The following is a 19,866-nucleotide window of genomic DNA, read 5'->3' on the forward strand; positions in this document are numbered from 1 at the left end:
AGTCCTTCCAATGAATATTCAGGACTGTTCCTTTAGGATTGACTGGTTTGATCTCCTTGCTGTCCAAGGGTCTTTCAAGAGTCTTCTCCAATACCACAGTTCAAAAGAATCAGTTCTTCAACACTCAGCTTTCTTTATGGTCCAACTCTCACATCCGTACATGACTACTGGAAAAAACATAGCTTTGACTATACGGACCTTTGTCAGCCAAGTAATGTCTCTGCTTTTTAATGGGAGATCATAAAAAGATGCTCAGAGAATATCTAAGAGTGGGTAACTTAATATCTTTGTGTATAAAGAAACAATAAATTTGTGAGGATTTGGCAGAACAAAGAAACTAGGTTCGGGTACATAATTATAAGGAATTTAAGCCAAGGGGTGAGCTTGGGAGGTAAATTAGTGAAGAAGGAGCAAGGTTTATTTATACAGGTTTCTCGGACCTGAATTCTCTATCTTTGGTCCTAATGATGTCTTTCTCTGGGTCCAAGGAGGGCACCTTTCATATGAGAGATTTATTTCCTGGTTTCAGAGAAATAAAGGGGAGGGCCAAAGTGTCCTTTCTGCACTGGCTGCTTCTTAAGTAACTTTAATTCAAAATAGTCAATATGCCATTGATACATATTTGGGGGCCTGCCCTAGGCCCCAACATGACCATATACCATCTCAAGTACTGTTTTGATTTGCATTTAAAGAAAGGATACACACGGTAGCAAGGGAAAGAAATTTCATAGGATCCCAGGAAACTACTCAGATTTTAAGGCAGGTCTGAGAGACCATGTTATCCCATGCCCCACTCAGCAAAGTGATACTTAGATGGTGTCAGTTTCTGCCACTGTCTCTACTTCTCTTTGTATTTCTTCTTTTTTTAATGTTTATTTATTTAGCTGCTCCAGGTCTTAGTTGCAGCACATGGGACCTTTTAGTCGTGACATGTGGGATTGTTAGTTGCAGCCTGTGAACTCTTAGTTTCAACGTGAGATCTAGTTCCCTGACCAGGGATCGAACCTAGGCCCCCCTGCACTGAGGGCATGAAGTCTTAGCCATTGAACTACCAGGGAAGTCCCTCTTTGTGTGACTTCTATCTAACAATTACCTTTCTTGACATATAGCCGGGGCCAGTGCTAGGCTAAGGTATGAATCAGCCAACCCAATAAACCATTAGCATTTCATCCTGCAGTGACACTGAACACAGTGTCTCCGGTGAGGCCTCACCATGGCAACCAGTTCTGTACGATCCAAATTAGTCCTTCAGCTCCTTGTTAAACACTTGCAAATCTATGCATAGTCTTCCCTGACTTCTCCTAGCATAGTGTGAGTAATGACTAATTCATTTGGCGGTATAAATGATCTCTTCTCTCTGTAATTTTTGACTGTTGTCCTTAAGACCCAAGTCACATTTGGACCTGCTGAATACTGAGGTAGGTCATTAGGCTTTCCTGGTGGGAAAGCGCCAGTGGGAGAACAGTGCTTCAAAGAGGCTACAACCAACCATCTCATCCTCTGTTGCCCCCTTCTCCTCCTGCCCTCGATCTTTCCCAGCATCAGGGTCTTTTCCAGTGAGTCAGCTCTTCACATCAGGTGGCCAAAGTATTGGAGCTTCAGCTTCAGCATCAGTCCTTCCAGTGAATATTCAGGGTTGATTTCCTTTAGAATTGACTGGTTTGATCTCCTTGCTGTCCAAGGGATTGCCAAGAGTCTTCTCCAGCACCGTAGTTTGAAACCATCAATTCTTTGACCCTCAGCCTTCTTTATGGTCCAACTCACACATCCATACATGACTACTAGAAAAACCATAGCTTTATAGCTTGATAATTATCACATAGTGAATTCACTGGTGTAACCATTCCCAAAATCAAGATATAAGACTCCCCCCCCCCAAAAAAAAACCCTCCCAGTCACTATCTCTTCTTTCCTTTTCAGAGGCATAATGTTGCTCATTTTGAACTTAATATAATTGAAATCAAACACTGTGTATTCCTTTTTGTGTTTCTTTGAACATTATGTTCATGAGAACATACATGTTATTTCATATAATTCCAGTTTGCTTATTTTCACTGCTGTGTAGCATTTCCTTGTCAAAATACACAAGTTGTTTATCTGTTCACATATTGATGGATACTTGAGGTTTTTAAAATCATTCTTATGCATGTGTTTTGGTATTGGTATGATACATACTTTTTCATTGGACAAATACCCAGGAGTGAAATTGCTGTCCGTTTAGTAGATAATTCCAGTTTTCCAAAGTCATCATACTGGTTTACACACCCTCCCGCTGCCCCCAGCAACATGTGAAAGTTCCAGTTGCTGCATTTTCTCTCTAACACTAGGTCCTAACAGTCTTTTTTTTTTTAATTGGTGCATAGTTCGTTTATAATGTTGTGTTAGTTTCTTCAACTAACAAAGAAACCAACCAGTGAATCAGCTATACATATACATGTATCCCCTCTTTTTTGGGTTTCCCTCACATTTAGGTCACCAGAGTGTTGAGTAGAGTTCCCTGTGCTATACAGTAGGTGCCCATTAGCTGTCTCTTTTATACACAGTATCAATCATGTATATACGTCAGTCCCAATCTCCTGCTTCTTCCCAGCCCCCCTTTCTCCCTTAATTGCCATACACAGTGAAATCAGAACGAGAAAAGCAAATACCGTATATTAACGCATGTACGTGGAATCTAGAAAAATGGTATAGATCTTATTTGCAAAGCTGAAAGTCTTTCGGATTTTAGCTATTCTGGTAGGTGTGTGGTAGTTACACTTGGGGGGGGGGGATGGTTCTAGCTTTATTGAAATATAACAGACATGTAACATTGTGTAAGTCTAAGGTGTGCCGTGTGTTGGCTTGATACATTCATCTGTTGCACTGTGATTACCACCATAGCATTAGATAACACCTCCATCACACCTTGTAATTGCCATTTCTTTTTTGTAGTAAGAACACTGAAGAGCTGATCACTTAGCAGCTTTCAAGTTATGTAATACTGTATTAGCTGTAATCACCATGCTGTATAATAGACCCCAAGAACTTACTCATCTTCTAGCTGGAAGTTTGTACCCTTTGACCAACATTTTGTTTTCCCCACCTCCCTCTGAGGCCCTAGTGACCACCACTCTACTCTCTTTTTCTCTGAGTTTGTCATTTTTAGATTCTACATATAAGTGATATCAATAGTAGGGGTCCCCAACCTCTAATCTAATGCCTGATGATCAGAGATGGAGTTGATGTAATAATAGAAATAAAGTGAAAGTCACTCAGTCAAGTCCAACTCTTTGCAACCCCGTGGACTGTACAGTCCATGGAATTCTCCAGGCCAGAATACTAAAGTGGGTAGCCTTTCCCTTCTCCAGGGGATCTTCCCAACCCAGGGATCCAAACCCAGGTCTCCCACATTGCAGGTGGATTCTTTATCAGCTGAGCTACCAGGGGAAGCCCAAGGATACTGGGGTGGGTAGCCTATTCCTTCTCCAGTAGAGCTTCCTGACCCAAGAATCGAACTGGGGTCTTCTGCATTGCAAGCAGATTCTTTACCAGCTGAGCTACCAGGGAATAAAAATAAAATGCACAATGAACATAATGCATTTGAATCATCCTGAAACCACCCACCACCCCCGCTCCATCCCCAGTCCATGGCAAAATTGTCTTCCACAAAACCGATCCCTGGTGCCAAAAAGATTGGTGACTGCCTCATGTAGTATTTGTCTTTCTCTGTCCAGCTTATATCAGTCATAATGCCCTCAGGATTCACCCAAGTTGTTGCAAATGGCGGGATTTCCTTCCTTCTCATGCCTGAATAATGCTACATCATATATGTATGGCACTTCTTTATCCATTGATCCACTGACAGATACATATTGTGGGTTTTCTTTGTACTCCTCTTATTACTAATAAGGTTGAGCCCTTTTCTGTGTATTTACTGGTCATTTGGACCTCTATTGTAAATTGCCTGTTGATGTCTCTTGCTGTGTTTCTGTTGGGCTGTCTTTTAAAAATTGATTTCTAGAAGTTCTTTTTATATTCTGCATATGTGCCCATTGGCAGTTATAGATCTTACAGATACTTTCTCCAGCTCTGTGACTTGCCTTTTCATTCCTTTAGTGTTTCTGTGAGCAACATTTTTCATGTTGATGTACTTCAGCTTATCAGTTTTTTCCTCTGAGGTTGATGCTTTTTTATTTTTGCTTAAGAAAGCATTCCCTATCCCAAGGTTGTGAAAATATCCTCATCTATCATATTCTATAAGCTTTATCGCTGCACCTTTCCTATTGACAGCTTACAGTCCACCTAGAATTGATTTTTGTGTATGTGCAAGGCAACAGCTCAGGGTTTATTTTTTTCCCATATAAGCAATTGGCCCAACACCGCATATTGAAAAGACCATCTTTCCTCACTTGCTCTTCAGCACTACATTTGTTATAAATCGGTGTGTCCATATGTCTCTTTCTAGTTTCTCTACTCCGTTCTATTGGTCTACTGTCTATCTTTGTGCCAGTGACAGTTTTAATTACTGTTGGGCAGAGATTTTATGAACTGTAAAATTATAATAAATTTCCAAAATCTCCCACTTCAGTTTCACCCTCCTCCCTATATAGTATTCTCATTATTGTTGTTGTTTTTTAGTCAGTAAGTCGTGTCTGACTCTTTTACGACCCCATGGGCTGGGGCCCAGCAGGTTTCTCTGTCCGTGGGATTTCCCAGGCAAGAATACTGGAGTGGGTTACCATTTCCTCTTCCAGGGGATCTTCCCAACCCAGGGATCGAACCCACTTCTCCCACATTGGCAGGCAGATTCTTTACCACTGAGACACCAGGGAAGCCCAACATTCTCATTAGCTGTATCCATATGAAGGAAAAGAGAGCTGAGGATAAAGCAAATCCTAGCAGAAGGGACAGCTTGCTGTTTACCCATTTCCTCTGTGAAAAAGTAAAATTCCTTTAGGAGTCAGGTTTAGAAATGAATGAAGTTCATACCCATCAAGGAGGAGCTACCACTGTAATCTGTTGTGACCCCTCTAGAGACCCATATGCCAAATCTTTGGATTCACCCAGAAAAAGTTGAAGTCTATATTACAGGTAATATCTCCTGATTGTTAAATGCCATGTAAGCCAAATAGAACACATCTTGTAAGCCCACAGGCCACCAGTTCGCTGCTCCTATTTTTAAAAGTCTTTGCTTTTGTCATTGGTTATTCTAAATGTGCTTAGTTGCTCAGTCGTGTCTGACTCTTTGCAATCCTGTGGACTGTAGCCTGCCAGGCTCCCCTGTGCATGGAGTTTTTCAGGCACGAATACTAGAGTAAGTTGCCACTTGCTCCTCCAGGCAATCTTCCTGGCCCAGGGTTTGAACCCATGACTTCTGTGTCTCCTGCTTTGCAGGCCAAGTCTTTACCCTCTGAGCGATCTCTATGCTGTGACCTCCTCACTGCATGCGTGCTCCATCACTTCAGCCGTGTCTGACTCTTTGTGACCCCATGGACTGTAGCCCACCAGGCTCCTCCATCCATGGGATTCTCCAGGCAAGACTACTGGAGTGGGTTGCCATGCCCCCCTCCAGGGGATCTTCCCAACCCAGAGATAGAACCTGGGTCTCCTGTGATTGCAAGCAGATTCTTTACCACTGAGTTCCCTGTCTAATTTTTAAAACTCTAAACTATGGTATGTTTTATTCTAGATTTTATGTAGTAGAAACAAACACTAATAATTTCTCACTTATAAAAAGCTGTAACTGGAAAAAAAAAAAAAAAAAGCTGTAACTGGATGTGAACTTTCGAAGAGTATATTTTCTATTTCAATTAGCCAGGAAGGAAAAGAGTGAAGGAAATCTTGGATACAGGTGCCTTTTCTACCTTTAGAACTTTCTACCCCTTCAGAGTTCACTGCTAATTGTATTCTTCCAACTTTTTATTATAAAATTTTTCAAATGTATAGGGAAATTGAAAGAATATTATAAGGAATACCCATATTCCCTCCACCTAGATTCATTAAGTGTTTAATTTCTTTTTTGTCATACTTATTTTCTCTCTCTCATGACACTTCACTGCTAAAATGCCCCTGTGTTCATTCTTCTAAGAATAGGACATCTTCTCTCTTAACCACAACACCATTTTCATATCTAAAAATATTAATAACATTTCTGTAATACCAAATATAATATATAATCATTATCCATTATGTGTTGGTCAACTCACGTTCAAATTTCCTCAGTTGTTCAAAGAATGTCTTTTATACCTATTTTTTAAAAATCCTATCTAGGTTCATATTTTGGATCTGGTCATTACATATCTTTTAGTCCAAAACTGTACCTCTAGACACAACCCCCCACTTCTTTTTTTTTTTTTTTTTGGTGAAATTGACTTTTAAAACAGCGTTATTAAGGTATCATTTACTATGATGAGCTCAGTTGTGTTCCCTCAGAATTCACTTGTTAAAGTCCTAACCTCCAGTACTTTAACATAGGACTATGTTTGGAGACAGAATCTTTAAAGAAGTGATTAGGTTAAAATGAGACCTTAGGGTGGGCCCCGATCCACTGTGACTGGTGTGTGTGTCTGTCTGTCTGTCTGTGTCTCTGTGGGTGTGTGTGTCACTCAGCCATGTCTGACTCTTTGCGGCCCCATGGACTATAGCCCGCCAGGCTCCTCTGTCCATGGGATTTCTCAGGCAAGAATACTGGATGGTGTTGCCATTGCCTTCTCCAGGGGATCTTCCCGACCCAGGGGTGGAATCAGCATCTCCTGAATTAGCAGACGGATTCTTTACCCCTAGCACCACCTGGTAAGACCTGGTATCCTTTTAAGAAGAGATTAGGACAGAGACACATACAGAGGAAGATCGCAGGGAGACACGGGGGAGACAGACACCTACAGGCAAGGAGAGAGACCCCAGAAGGAGCGAGCCTTGCCCACACTTTGGTCTTGGACTTCTAGCCTCCAGAACTCTGAGACAATAGACCTCTGTTGTGTAGGGCACCTGCCCTGGTACTTTGTTATGGCAGCCCTGGAACTAATACATTTAAAGTACTTACCCCAAAATTCACCCCATTGTAAGGTCCGGTTCAGTTATTTTTAGTAAATGTATGCAGTTGTCCAAACATCGCATAATTCCAGTCTTGGAACATTTCCGTCACTTGAGAAAGTTCTCCCACGCTCATTTGTAGTAAATCCCCACTCTTAGTTTCAGCCCTAGACAATCACTGACCTTTCTGCCTCTATACTGTCACCTTTTCTAAAAACTTCATGTACGTGGAATCATACCATACAATAGATACTGTTTTCCTGTCTGGCTTCCTTTGTTTAGCATAATGTTTCAGAGGTTCATCCATGCTCCGAGCATCACTGGTTTTCTGCTTTCACTGCTAAGTAGTACCCCATTGAGTGGATGCACCATATTTTATTTCTCCATATTCACCATTAATGGGTGTTTGGCTGCTACATTCGTTCACATGGGAGACTTTGTGTGGGCGTGCGATTTCATTTCTCTTGGTGGCTTCCTATGAACGGAAGTACTCCGCGTGGCATTTGTTTACCTTTGTAAGGAACTACCAAACTGTTTTCCAAAGCGGCTGCTCCATTTTGCATTGTCTTCAGTACGAGAGTCCTGGTTTCTCTGTATCCTCACTAACACTTGGTATGTATGCTGTTGAGTTTTTAAAGAATCCAGGACTGGTCTAGTCTGGATTTATCTAATTGTTTCCTCATGGTCATTTAGCATATTCTCCAAGTCCCTGTATTTCTTATCAGCTGGAAATTAAATCAGGAGATGTTAATTTTTTTAACTTATTTATTTGGCTACACTGGGTCTTCCTAGCGGCATGTGGGATCTAGCTCCCTGACCAGGGACTGAACCCAGGCCCTCTGTGTTAGGAGCAGAGGGTCTTAGCCACTAGACCACCAGGGAAGTCCCAGAAAGTGTTCATTTTGTTTCAGTTTTATACTTCCACACACTTAAGATTACATCTTGCATCTCAGTAAAGAAGGCACATGTACCACTGACTCTGCCTTGTGGATCTTTAGAAATGTTTCATTGTAGCCAAGCTATTATTATGTTGCCCTTGCTGCAGCCTAAATTTCCAACTGCTTATAGAACACATCCCATGTTTTCCTATGAACAATTAGAATTTAGCATAAAAAATTAAGATTAAAAATGACCATCAAGTATTTACCTATTAATAAGCTGCCCATCCGTAACAATACCTGTTATTTTCAGTTTTCTTTTACCAGTCTCTTTTTATAACAAAATTCTGCCAATGCTTTGGTCTTTGATAGTTCTTGTATTAAAGTTTTTATAGTTTATTAATCCTCTCATTTAAAATCTGGGCAATCACCACAGATAAAATCACTGCAGAGTCTTCACTCCTTTTTGCCAGCACCAGTGATGGCCTTTACAGTCCTGCTGACCTTGTGCATTCTGCTCTTGTGTTCCTTTCACTGTTTCCTTGAAGTGTTTTTTTTCGTCTTATACAGGCCACATTCCTCAAGTCTGTGTATGGATTTATTTTTCTTTGCATCATCCAAGAAATTGTAAATCATGCCAAAGCTATTGGCCTTGCCACCACCAAAATGGTTCTGAATCCAAATACGAAGATGACAGCTAGTACAGTCTTATACATTTTGTCTGGTTCCCCCCCACCAATTTTTGTCTTGGGTACTGTTGCCGCACCAGGATGAAGGACATGAGGGATCATTTGTTTGCATAGTTGATTGGCCGGGAACTTCCTGGACCAGATAGCTACTGTGTTATTCCTCATGGTGGTTGATCCTCAGGCAGCCAGGAAGGGAAAATGGATACTTCTTACATATTTCTACAACTTTTATCTCTCTCCCCCAAATCTCTGGCAACCACTGATCATTTTACTGTAGTTGTGCCTTTTCTAGAATATCATATACTTGGAATCATACTTTTCATTCTGGCTTCTTGGAATCATACTTTTCATTCTGGCTTCTTTCACTTAGGAATCAGTATTTGAGGTTTTGTATATGCCTTTCCATGGCTTGATAGCTTCTTTCTTTTTATTGCTGAATAGTCCATTGTATGAATGTTGGTTTACCTTTTGGCTTATTGAAACATCTTGGTTGCTTCCAATTTGGGGCAGTTATGAATACAGCTGCTGGAAACATTCACATGAAGGTTTTTGTATGGTCACAAGTTTTCAGATTGTTTGGGTAAAAACCTTCAAGTACAATTCTAGCTCCTGTGATAAGGCCAAGTTTGGCTTTATAAGAACCACTGAACTGTCTTCCAACATGACTGTCGTTTTGCATTTCTACCAGCAATGTTCAAGAGTTCTACACCAGATTTTTTTTTTTAATTTTAGCCATTCTAACAGATGTGTACTGGTATCATTTATTTTTCTGTTACCCTAAATTGTATAACCCAGCACTCACTGGGGTCTCAGTCAATCTTTAACTACAGAAATCATGTCTCCCCTCTCTGTGGTTAGTTGGTTTGTGTTCAGGAGATGACAACTGATCTTTACGTAAGCCTAGGTAAAATATAATTAAAAGATAAATCAGGGACCTTTTTTCCCCTTGCATTAGCAAAAATCAATTTATCATTTAATCAAGATTCCAGGCACTTTTCACAGGAAAGATAAAAATAGAAAACCGTGACAGGTTTTTGAGAATATTCTCACAAATGGCATGATCAAATAATTATCCATAGCAGTCAAGATGAAATACTCAAGTTACAGGTGATCCCTTTATTAACCACAGTGTAACTTTCTAGATACAGTCAGATTAGGAGTGTGTTATTGTCAAATTAGTGTCATTCCCCTTGAGTCACTTTCTACATTTGTAAGGGGTAATATCAAATTAAAGCATTAATTCCAATACAGTTGACGAGAAAGGTTAAAATTTGTACGGGGGACGGTGGGGTCAGAATCTGAATGTTTTGCGAGGTGGGAAGACTCTGGTAGCCACAGCTTGGTGCAGAGACAAAGGCAAGAAACAGCCCACACAGTTAGTCATGCTGTGTGCAAAACTTTGATCACGCCTCTTGAACTCCACGTATCATTCTAGAGATCCCTATAATCTGTGGGGGAATTGCACCCCATGGCTGAGGCACATCGCTTGAATCAATGCCCTGCTGCCTTTTGAGTGCCTGTGGACAAGGGTGCTCCCCAGCCAGCGCTCAGGGAGCTGGTTGCTAAGACCGAGTTTAATTTGCATAAACATAAAATCTGTTCACCAGTTTCGAGGGAGACCACATAAACTGAAACATTTAACCTGACCTCAGCTGGGACTCCTCTTACCCTTTTGTTGGCAGAGTTGTGTTGGTTTTGCCTGATGGGTGGGTTTGAAAAATGTTTGAATCTGCCCATGAAGGCTGTTTTTGATATAGTCCCTTTTTATCAGCATGGGCTTGATGGCTGAGGAAGCAGCCAATTAATTTACACAAATACCTCCTTTAGTTCTAGGGAGAATAGGAAGCAGGCAGGGGAGAGAAGAGAGACAATTATCTGAAAAGATGTGACTGTTTTGTAGAGGTAAATGGATCGTAATTATGCCAGGCTTCATGCTTTATTACTCTATCTGACGTGACTCGCTAGCAAGATACTGTTTCATTTGGAAGATGGATTGTCCTTATAATGTGCTACAGGGGTGAACCCTGCTAAAAATCCATCGGCCTCCGGCTCTGCTCCCCATCACATTTCTCAAGCACCCTGCCCTCGTGGCCATATCCCAGGAGAAGGCGTTTCCATGGTAATCTCAATGGAGGCAGTCAGCTGATGTCTGGCACCGCCTGAGCTGGTGTTTGCCAGCCCTCTCCCCCTCACTCCTCCCTTGAGCCTTTAAACTATATTTATTAGTCCTCTTTAATGGAAAGTATATAACCCCTAATGTCAGACACTGAGTGGCTTTGGGTTTATTTATTTATTTGGGTAATAAACTTGCCTTCCTAATTAATTCTCAGTGAGTTCCTGCAAGCTGTAGTATTTCGAACATCTCCTGCAAACGTTTAGATTTTTGCCTGTTGTAACAAAGAGCGTTGCTTAGCAATATCGGATATTTGGAAACCTCCGTTCTTAAAAAAAAAAAAGTGATGTCTGTATGAAAGAAGAATTTTAAAAGATAAAGGTGTTAGGGTTTCAGTTTAATTTTTTAAAGAATCTTTTCTTGCTCTGATGCTTAAGCAGTGAAATGGTCCACTCCTTATAATTTCTTTTAACACTCAGTTAATTCATGATTGGATTTGAGTGAGCCACATGGTTTTAAAATACTTCTAAGAAGTGGGACATCTAGCCAGGTTCTCTCATTTTTTTTTTTAATAAGAGAAGAAAGTCAGAATTTCAAAGCTACCCTATTGATTGTTTTCCTGACATGTGTTTGGAAGTAAATGTCTTTTGTTGTATGGGTTAGACAGCGCCGCTTATGCTAAACCATACTAAATAAGCAAACCAATTTATGATGTCAAAAGGTGCTTTGGAGCAGAAGGTAGAGTCCATTTTCATTAGTACTGTACTTGGAAATTCAATTACAAATGTAAAAGATGTATCAAAGCAGTGTCTGAAAGCAGCAATCATCAGAGCACGTGCATGATTCCTCTGAAAAGCTATCTCGTTAAAGAAACACAAAGCCTTTAAAAACTAAAGTATGAGAAAATTAGTATGACACCAGCTCATTTATTCAGAGGTCAGATTGTTAGTAACAAGATCCTTTTAAAACAAAGCCCTGAATAGAGGCATACACATAAAGGATCTGTGCATTTACAGAAATGTGTGCTAAGTCACTTCAGTTATGTCCAACTCTTTTGCAACCCCATAGACTGTAGCCCACCAGGCTCCTCTGTCCAAGGGATTTTCCAGGCAAGAATACTGGAGTGGGTTGCCATGCCTTTCTCCAGGATATCTTCCCCACCCAAGGATCAAACCCACGTCTCCTGTCTACTGCATTGGCAGGCAGGTTCTTTACCACTAGCGCCACCTGGGAAACCTTTGCCAAAAGATACCAATCATTATATATATTAGCCAGAAGATGCTGGATTACAGAAATAGACATCTCTAACCTTGCAAGAATAGGCTTCCTTTTACACATTAACTGTCTTATTAGAGCTCCCTTTCCTGCAGTCAATATTTTTGAGCACCTACTATATGCTGTGCATTTGCCAGGTATTAGCAATGAAATAATACATCACCCAGTCTTTGCACAGGCCCGTGGGAGAAGCAGAGAAGCCAACCAGCCTGCCCAGCACAAGCATGTGGCAGCCATGTAGGTACAGATGATTGTACCTTTCTCTCCAGGGGAAGCTGTCACTCAGAAAAGTAAAGTAATAGCCCAGGGTCACAAAGCTCGCAGGGAATGGCACCTGGCTTTCATTTGACTCTGGAACCCTTAGAATCACAACCCTGGTGGTGACTTCCTATCACCGCCTCCCTTGATGATAAATAACACATACAACTAAGATCCTAGTTTAAAAAGAGAGAAGAGGGACTTCTCTGGCAGGCCAGTGGTTAAGACTTTGCCTTCCAGTGCAGAGGGCATGGTTCCAGTCTCTGGTCAGGAAGCTAAGATCCCATATGCCTCGGGACCAAAAAAAAAAGCCAAAACATAAAACAGAAGCAATATTGCAACAAACTCAGTTAAAGACTTTAAAAACTGGTCTACATCTGAACTGAGAGACTAGCATGGAAACATACACATTACCATATGTGGAATAATAGCAAGTGGGACTTTGCTATGTGACCAGGGAGCTCAAGCCGGTTCTCTGTGATAACCTAGAGGGTGGAGATGGCAGGGGAGATCAGGAGGGCGGGGACATATGTATCTCTGTGGCCGATTCATGATTGGAAACATCTGTTGAAAGTTGGACTTGCCACCAAATTCAGTTCTTCCATTAGATGTTTCTTACGTGTAGGTGTGTCTATGTGTGTGTGAGAGAGAGAGAGAGGGAAGGAGAAATAAATCTTCCTGAGAAATATCTTATGCCATCTCTAATATGTGGAATCTAAGAAGAAATGATACAAATGAACTTACAAAACAGAAGGAAACTCACAGATTAGAGAACTGAACTTACAGGTGTGGGGGTGGGTGGGAGGATGGGGGGGCGGGATAGTTGGGGAGTCTGGGACGGACCCGTCCACACTGCTGTATTTAAAATGGACAGCCAACAGGGACCTACTGTCGAGCATACGGAACTCTGCTCAATGTCAGGTGGCTGCAGTATTCTTGCCTGGAGGATCCCCGCGGACAGAGGAGCCTGGCAGGCTACATTCCATGGGGTCGGGAAGAGTCAGGCACCACCAACTGACTAAGCCCAGCACAGCCTGGATGGGAGGGGACTTTGGGGGAGAATGGATGCGTGTGTGTGTACAGCCGTGCCCCTTTGCTGATCACCTGAGACTATCACAGCATTGTTCATTGGCTACACTCCAATAGAAAAAGTGTTTGTTTTTTTTTTTATTAAAACTTTAAGGTACTGACTATGGTTGGATGTCTGCAAATAGTCTTACTATTTGCAGTTGAAGATTTTCCTTCAACAAGAGTGGTATAAGATCATCACTTTATGTTTGCTGACTCTCATCCCTTGTAATGGACATCACCATACATTGTCACATATCACTGGTAGACAATCCTACCCTGGTCCTGAACTCTTAGGTATTAAATAAATGAGCTTGTTTCTTTGTTACTGGTTGAGGTTCAGAGCTAAGGTTCTTTACACTGAATCATTATAGTGAAGTTCTAATGCACTGCAGGGAGAATCTGATTTTCTGATATAGCAGACACAGGGAAGATTTTTCTTTTATTGAGATTATATCTAAATAAAGACATCTATACAATGTGCTAGGGATGGAGATGATATGGCTGGATAAACCCTTCGACCTCATCTCTACCTTTTATTCACTGTCCTCCACACATTCAATACATTGTGATTGTTCGAGGTCTACCATGGTGCTGTGGCACCGTGCTAGGTACTGGAAATAAAGAGGAAGAAGACAGAGTCTCTGCTCATTGTTTGGTGGGTGAGGCGAATATATACAGACATCATCCCAGGACAGCTCATTACATGCTAAAACAGAGAAGTGTGAATTGCTGAGAAAGTGTGGAGAAGGGGCAGACATGGTTCCTCAGACAAGGAAGCGTTGCAGGGGTTCATAAGTGCAAACACTTGTGCATTTTTCTGTATGTGGCTTTTTAGGTCAGTTGGTAAAGAATCCCCCTGCAATGCAGGAGACCCCGGTTTGATTCCTGGGTCGGGAAGATCTCCTGGAGAAGGATAGGCTACCCACTCCAGTATTCTTGGGCTTCCCTGGTGGCTCAGATGGTAAAGAATCTGCCTGTAACGCGGGAGACCTGGGTTTGAGCCCTGGCTTGGAAAGATCCCCTGGAGGAGGGCATGGCAACCCACTCCAGTATTCTTGCCAGGAGAATCCCCATGGACAGAGGAGCCTGGCAGCTACAGTCCATGGGGTCACAAAGAGTTGGACACGACCGAGTGACTAAGTGCACAAAGGGATGTGTGAACAGCTGCTTTTGGCAATGCAGAGCGACAAGTTTAGGAGACAAGATGAGGTTTGGTTTTTAGGAAGCTAATCCTGACAGCACTGACAAAGTGTGGATGAACTGGAGAGAGGCTGATGAAATAAATACCATTCCAGTAAATATTTTAGGGGGCTTGGGACATGGTACTACTGGTGATATTGGATTGAAATAGGGCCCCAAGAAGAATAAATTAAGGTAAGGTAATGAAGTTCATCTTGGCTAGGTCAAATGAGTGGTCCCCAAGGAACCCTTATCTGACTTTTCCCCACATGGGCCGAGGACCCACCTGGCGCTCCAGGAAAGGTCTAAGTTTCACATTCACATCTGAGAATTTTTAGTCTTAAAGAGAGGGAAACTAGCAGCCTGTTCTCCCACTAGACCCAGGTTGTCCTCTCCTGCAGCGAATCCCTCCTGGCTGCTCAGCTGCACTGTAAACTCCCTAAGGAGGAAGCTACGTCTTCTAATCTATTTGTGTGCATGATCTAGAATAGCAAGTTGGAACTTCCAGTTCTGGACAAGATAGAATAGATGCATTTCTCCTCATCCTCCTCACTAAATACTGTTGAAAACCATAAACATCATATTATAAAACAAACGTTAAGAAGACTCTGGAAGATGGAGAGAAAGTGGACTAACTGGAGCCCTTAAGACTTGAGAAGCCGCATGGCAGTGGGTTCCTTGGGATTTCTCTTGGTCTCTGTACATCCGTTACTGGAGAAGCCCCTTCCCAGATGGGCACAGACAAAAAGTTCTCTTGTGCCAAAGTAACAGGAAGAGGGCAGCCTAGCCAAACAGAAACCTTTTTGACAATCAATGTTCTTGAGAAAAACACCCAGGAGGGTTGCAGCCGCTCCCCCACCCCCAACTTCCATCGGCAAAGGTCTCATAGAAAACCTGGACCTCTTCCCTTGCCTGGAGTTATTTTAATTAATTATTCATTTAATTAAAATTATTTTAATTCAAAGAAAAGACCAGTGAGGAAAGTAACTTAGTTAGTGGTTTAAGAGAGAAAAAAATAAATTCAAAATCATGTAAAACTTGATTCAATTAGTAAAACAAGTAGCTTTGTAAAATAATAATTTGTCTAAGATGAAGTTACTTAACAGTTTTACCTAAATCAATGGTTGTGTGCAATTAGAATCCCTTGGGGAGGTTTTAAAAACTATGGATGCCCAGCCCTTTCCAAGCCCAAATAAACCAGAGTGTCCCCAGTGATTCTCACGTGCAGTCACGTTTGAGAGCATCAGCCTAAATGGACCAGAGGGAATAGACAGAATACAAGTGGAGAAATTTTAACAACTCCTGAATAGTCAAAATAAATATGATGGAGTTTGAGCACTAAATTTCGCACGCTCTTTCTAAAGGAGGGCCCTCTTGGGCCATTTATCTTGCATCATGCACCCTTGTGATGAATATGATTATCTGGTCCCCAAGCCCACAACAATAAATCTGAAGTAGTAACTAAAAGGGAGTCAGTCTCTCACAGGCAGTCATATTGATGGTTGCAGTACATGAAAACTGAAAGTACAGGAGGACTCAGAGGAGATTTAATTCAGTTCCACTAGATGGCTTGGTACTAAAAACTTGTTGGAGTGATTTCTTGAGCTGTCTCCTCAGAGCAGCCTTTTTGGAATTAAAATTCAATTTTTCACAACACTACTGAGTCCTAAGCTGCAAGAAAAACCCAGGAACTCAAACTGCCAGAGAGTTGAGGAGAGAGACCTCCAATAGGTCTGAGATTTTAGCCAAAAGGAAACAATTAGCCATTTGGCTGATACCCAGCCATTTGGCTGATATTGGTAGGTTCTAACCCCATTTCCAATAAGGAATTTGACAAACTTAATCTACATATGAAAAAGCCTTGCGACTTCCCTGGTGGGCCAATGGCTGAGACTCTGCACTCCCAGTGCAGGGGGCCCAGGGTTCAATTCCTAGTCAGGAAACTAGATCCCAAATGCCACAGCTAAGACCCCGTGCAGCCAAATAAATAAATAAGAAAAAGTCAAACTTGCATGCCACAAATGAGATACTTGCACCTAAAGGAAAAAATGACTCAAGCATTTAAATTAATAAAAGAGGCTATAGCAGGCCCAGGTTCCTTGGTAACTTGCTGTAAATTAATTTGTATCATAAAGTATGAAGTTCATTTGTGATGAAAACATTCTGTCTAGGTTGCACTTTTTCTTCTTGGTGATGCCCTTAATTCCCTGTCTGAATGAGGAATATTTGGAAAAACTTGGAGTTGATATGGAGATGTTATTAATATTCAGTGCAGTTAGGTGGATCGGTATTGGAAATTTATTAAAGAGTTTTGCTCAGTTGCCTTCATCAAGCAGCTCAAATCAAGGGTTGAAGGGCCTTGTCAATCAATAATAGAAACTCAACCCTTTAGTCGGTTGATTACAATTATTTTCGTTGGCCTGAATAATATTGATCAGTAGTACTAGGCTTATAATTAGGTGCTTATGCCTGAAGTTGATTAAACTGGCTTGAAGACAATTTTTTTGGTACTGCTTACAGCCTGTATTTTGTAGAAAAGGCTTTATTTCACCAATAGAACATCATGTACTTTATTTACACACACTGATATGATTTTGGGAGCATGTGGTCCAGGGGTGTGGTCACAGGAATGCCAGTGGCCTTGAAGATTTATGTTTTAAAGCACATTTACTAATTAATGCTCACTGTAACAACTCTGAATCCTTAAGAAAGTAAAAGAATAATTTTATAATGTTTAATGAAGCTAGAAAACATCCTAAGAAAGACTGTTCTTACATGTTCTTCCAACATGGTAAAAAAAATTTTTTTAATTTGTTGAAAGTAATATTTTCTGTAAAGGAGTATAATCTTAGTTATCCTGAACTCTGCATTCTTTCCATGATACGTTTACAAAATTAAGATTTCTCTGATTTCAGGTCACTATTGCTGCATAACAATTTGCCCCAAACTTAACAACCAGCTACTTTTTCTTATGGTTATACCTCCTGGTGGCGCAGATGGTAAAGAATCTGCCTGCAATGCAGGAGACTCGGGTTCCATCCCTGGGTCTGGTAGATCCCACATACCGGGGGCAGTTAAACCCGTGTGCTGCAACTACTGAGCCTGTGTTCTAGAATGCGCACTCCACTAGAGAAGGCACCACAGTGAGAAGCCCAGGCATCACAACTAGAGAGTAGCCTCTGTTCACCACAACCAGAGAAAGCTTGTACACATCAACAAAGACCCGGCATGGCCAAAAATAAATAGCTAATTTTTTAAAAATTTATAATCCACTAAAACCGTGCCCACAAATCTCTGCAGGATAAGCTCTCCTGTTCTTGGGTTGCTTATGAGCTACCGTGGGACAAGACCCCTAAGACTTTTCAGAGCCTCATTGTGAGAAAATTTGTGAGGCATGCCCTGAAGATCTTTAGAGCCTTTCATCTGCCTGGAGATTTCTATGAAGCACCGCCTTAGATATTTCTGAGGTTTTGACAAAGGATTTTTACAGTCCCATTCTGGATCTGATCATTGCCCTGAAACCATTTCTTAATTTGAGAATCATTTGCCATCTGGAGAAGCTGAGAATAAGAAACAGTTTTATTTTCAAACCCAGCAAGTGCACGCTCCTTTATATTTCTTCTAAATTTTGCATGAGAGCCAAGCAGCTCTGTATTAAGATCGTGCTTCTCCTCTCACGTGTTTTCAGAGGCAGCCAGGTGGCACGTCCAGCATCCTGTCTAGAAATCCTTATCTTGACCATCAGTTTGTTAGGTACATCTTCTGTTCTCTACCTTCCCATAGGCAACAGGGTTATCAAGTTTTCTACCACTTCATGATAAAAGTCTCCTTGCCTCGTGCTTGAGATCATATTTTCCTTGCTTCCCTTCAGGCCCTCGTGACCACCTCCTTAAAGCCCATCGTGATTCCACCAGCAGGCTCCTCCAGGCTCTTCCAGCTACCACCCACTTCCCAAAGCCAGGGCCAACTGTTTTAGGATTCTGCTGCAGGAGCACATCACAGCTTCCAAATTTGGATTTCAGTCAACTGTTGCTTGGATGCTACCTTCCACCCTAGACTTAGTGGAGTAAAAAAGAAAAAAAAAAAGAAATGACCATTTAATTATTTTTCAAACTTTTATTTTATATTGGAGTATAGTCAACTAACAGCGATGCGTTAGTTACAGGTGTACAACAGAGTGATTCAGTTATGCCCATATAAGTATCCTTCCTTTTCAGATTCTTTTCCCACTTAGATTACTGTAGAATATTGACCCAAGTTCCCTGTGCTATACAGTCCGTCCTTGTTGGTTGTCTATTTTAAATCTAGTAGCATGTGACCATTTTATTATGATCATGGATTCCATGCATCCAGAATTTGAAAAGGGCACCATGGGGCCAGTTTACCTTTGCTTCACAATATCCAAGGCTTTAGTTGGGAAGACACAAAAGCTGGGAGTTACCCAATGATTGAGGATCTTTGGGACCTTCATAGGCTTACTCATCTGGCGCTGAGGCTGGGATGGCTCATCCCAGAGCTGCTGACTAGAGGGTCAGCACCTGACCTCACAGCATAGTGACCTTGGGATAGTCAGCCCGCCTACAAAATGACTCAAAGCACAAGCACTTTGTTGCCCCAAATGATGGTTGTTCATTGAGGAATAAGATGAGCTTCCCTGGTGACTCAGACGGTGAAAAATCTGCCTGCAGTGCGAGAGACCCAGGTTCAATCCCTGGGTCGGGAAGATCCCCTGGAGGAGAAAATGGCAAAACCCACTCCAGTATTCTTGCCTGGAGAATCCCATGGACAGAGCAGCCTGGCGGGCTACAGTCCCTGGGGTTGCAAAGAATCGGACATGACTGAGCGACTAACACTTTCATAAGGTGATAAACTCTTATTTATCCCAAATAGTACATTATTTCCATGACAAATCAGTATCATTAAGATTTCTAATTTATAGCTAGTTGGGCAAAGGAGAGAGGGAAGAGAGGAGAAAGAAAGGAAGGAAGGAAGAGGGAAACAAAGAGGGAAAGGGAGAGAAAAAAGGAAAACTGGGAGAAACAGAGCAGAGACACAAAGCAAGAAATAAAGTCCCCAGGCATCCTGCAAGAAGCCAGAGCATCTGTCTCCCAAGCCTCTGAACGGAAAACAGAATGAACAGAATGTTCTCCATCATTGAGCAGCCAAATCAATTTGTTAATTGAGATCAAAAGAGCATAAATATTATAACTCTGCAGTCAAACCAAAGAACTGAAGTAGAGAATAGTTAAGTCCCCAAGGCCAAATGTGTATATCACAACACAGCAAATACCTGAAGCAATGAAATGACCAGCACAATTTTATGAAAGCTCTTTGTGTTAATCACATCCCTGATGGGGGTGAGAGGACCCCAGGTTAACCAAGTCCCTTAGAG

At 41.6% G+C, this 19,866-nt stretch overlaps 1 protein-coding gene and 1 pseudogene across 2 annotated transcripts in view; one reads left to right on the plus strand and one right to left on the minus strand.

Moving 5' to 3' along the window:
- MYO1D (myosin ID) overlaps positions 1-19,866 on the plus strand; it is a 357,910-nt gene that overhangs the window by 224,689 nt on the left and 113,355 nt on the right. The window lies entirely within an intron of this gene.
- On the minus strand, positions 8,346-8,743 carry LOC122695662 (annotated as a pseudogene).

This window comes from Cervus elaphus, chromosome 5 (assembly GCF_910594005.1).
Source record: "Cervus elaphus chromosome 5, mCerEla1.1, whole genome shotgun sequence".
NCBI lineage: Eukaryota > Metazoa > Chordata > Mammalia > Artiodactyla > Cervidae > Cervus > Cervus elaphus.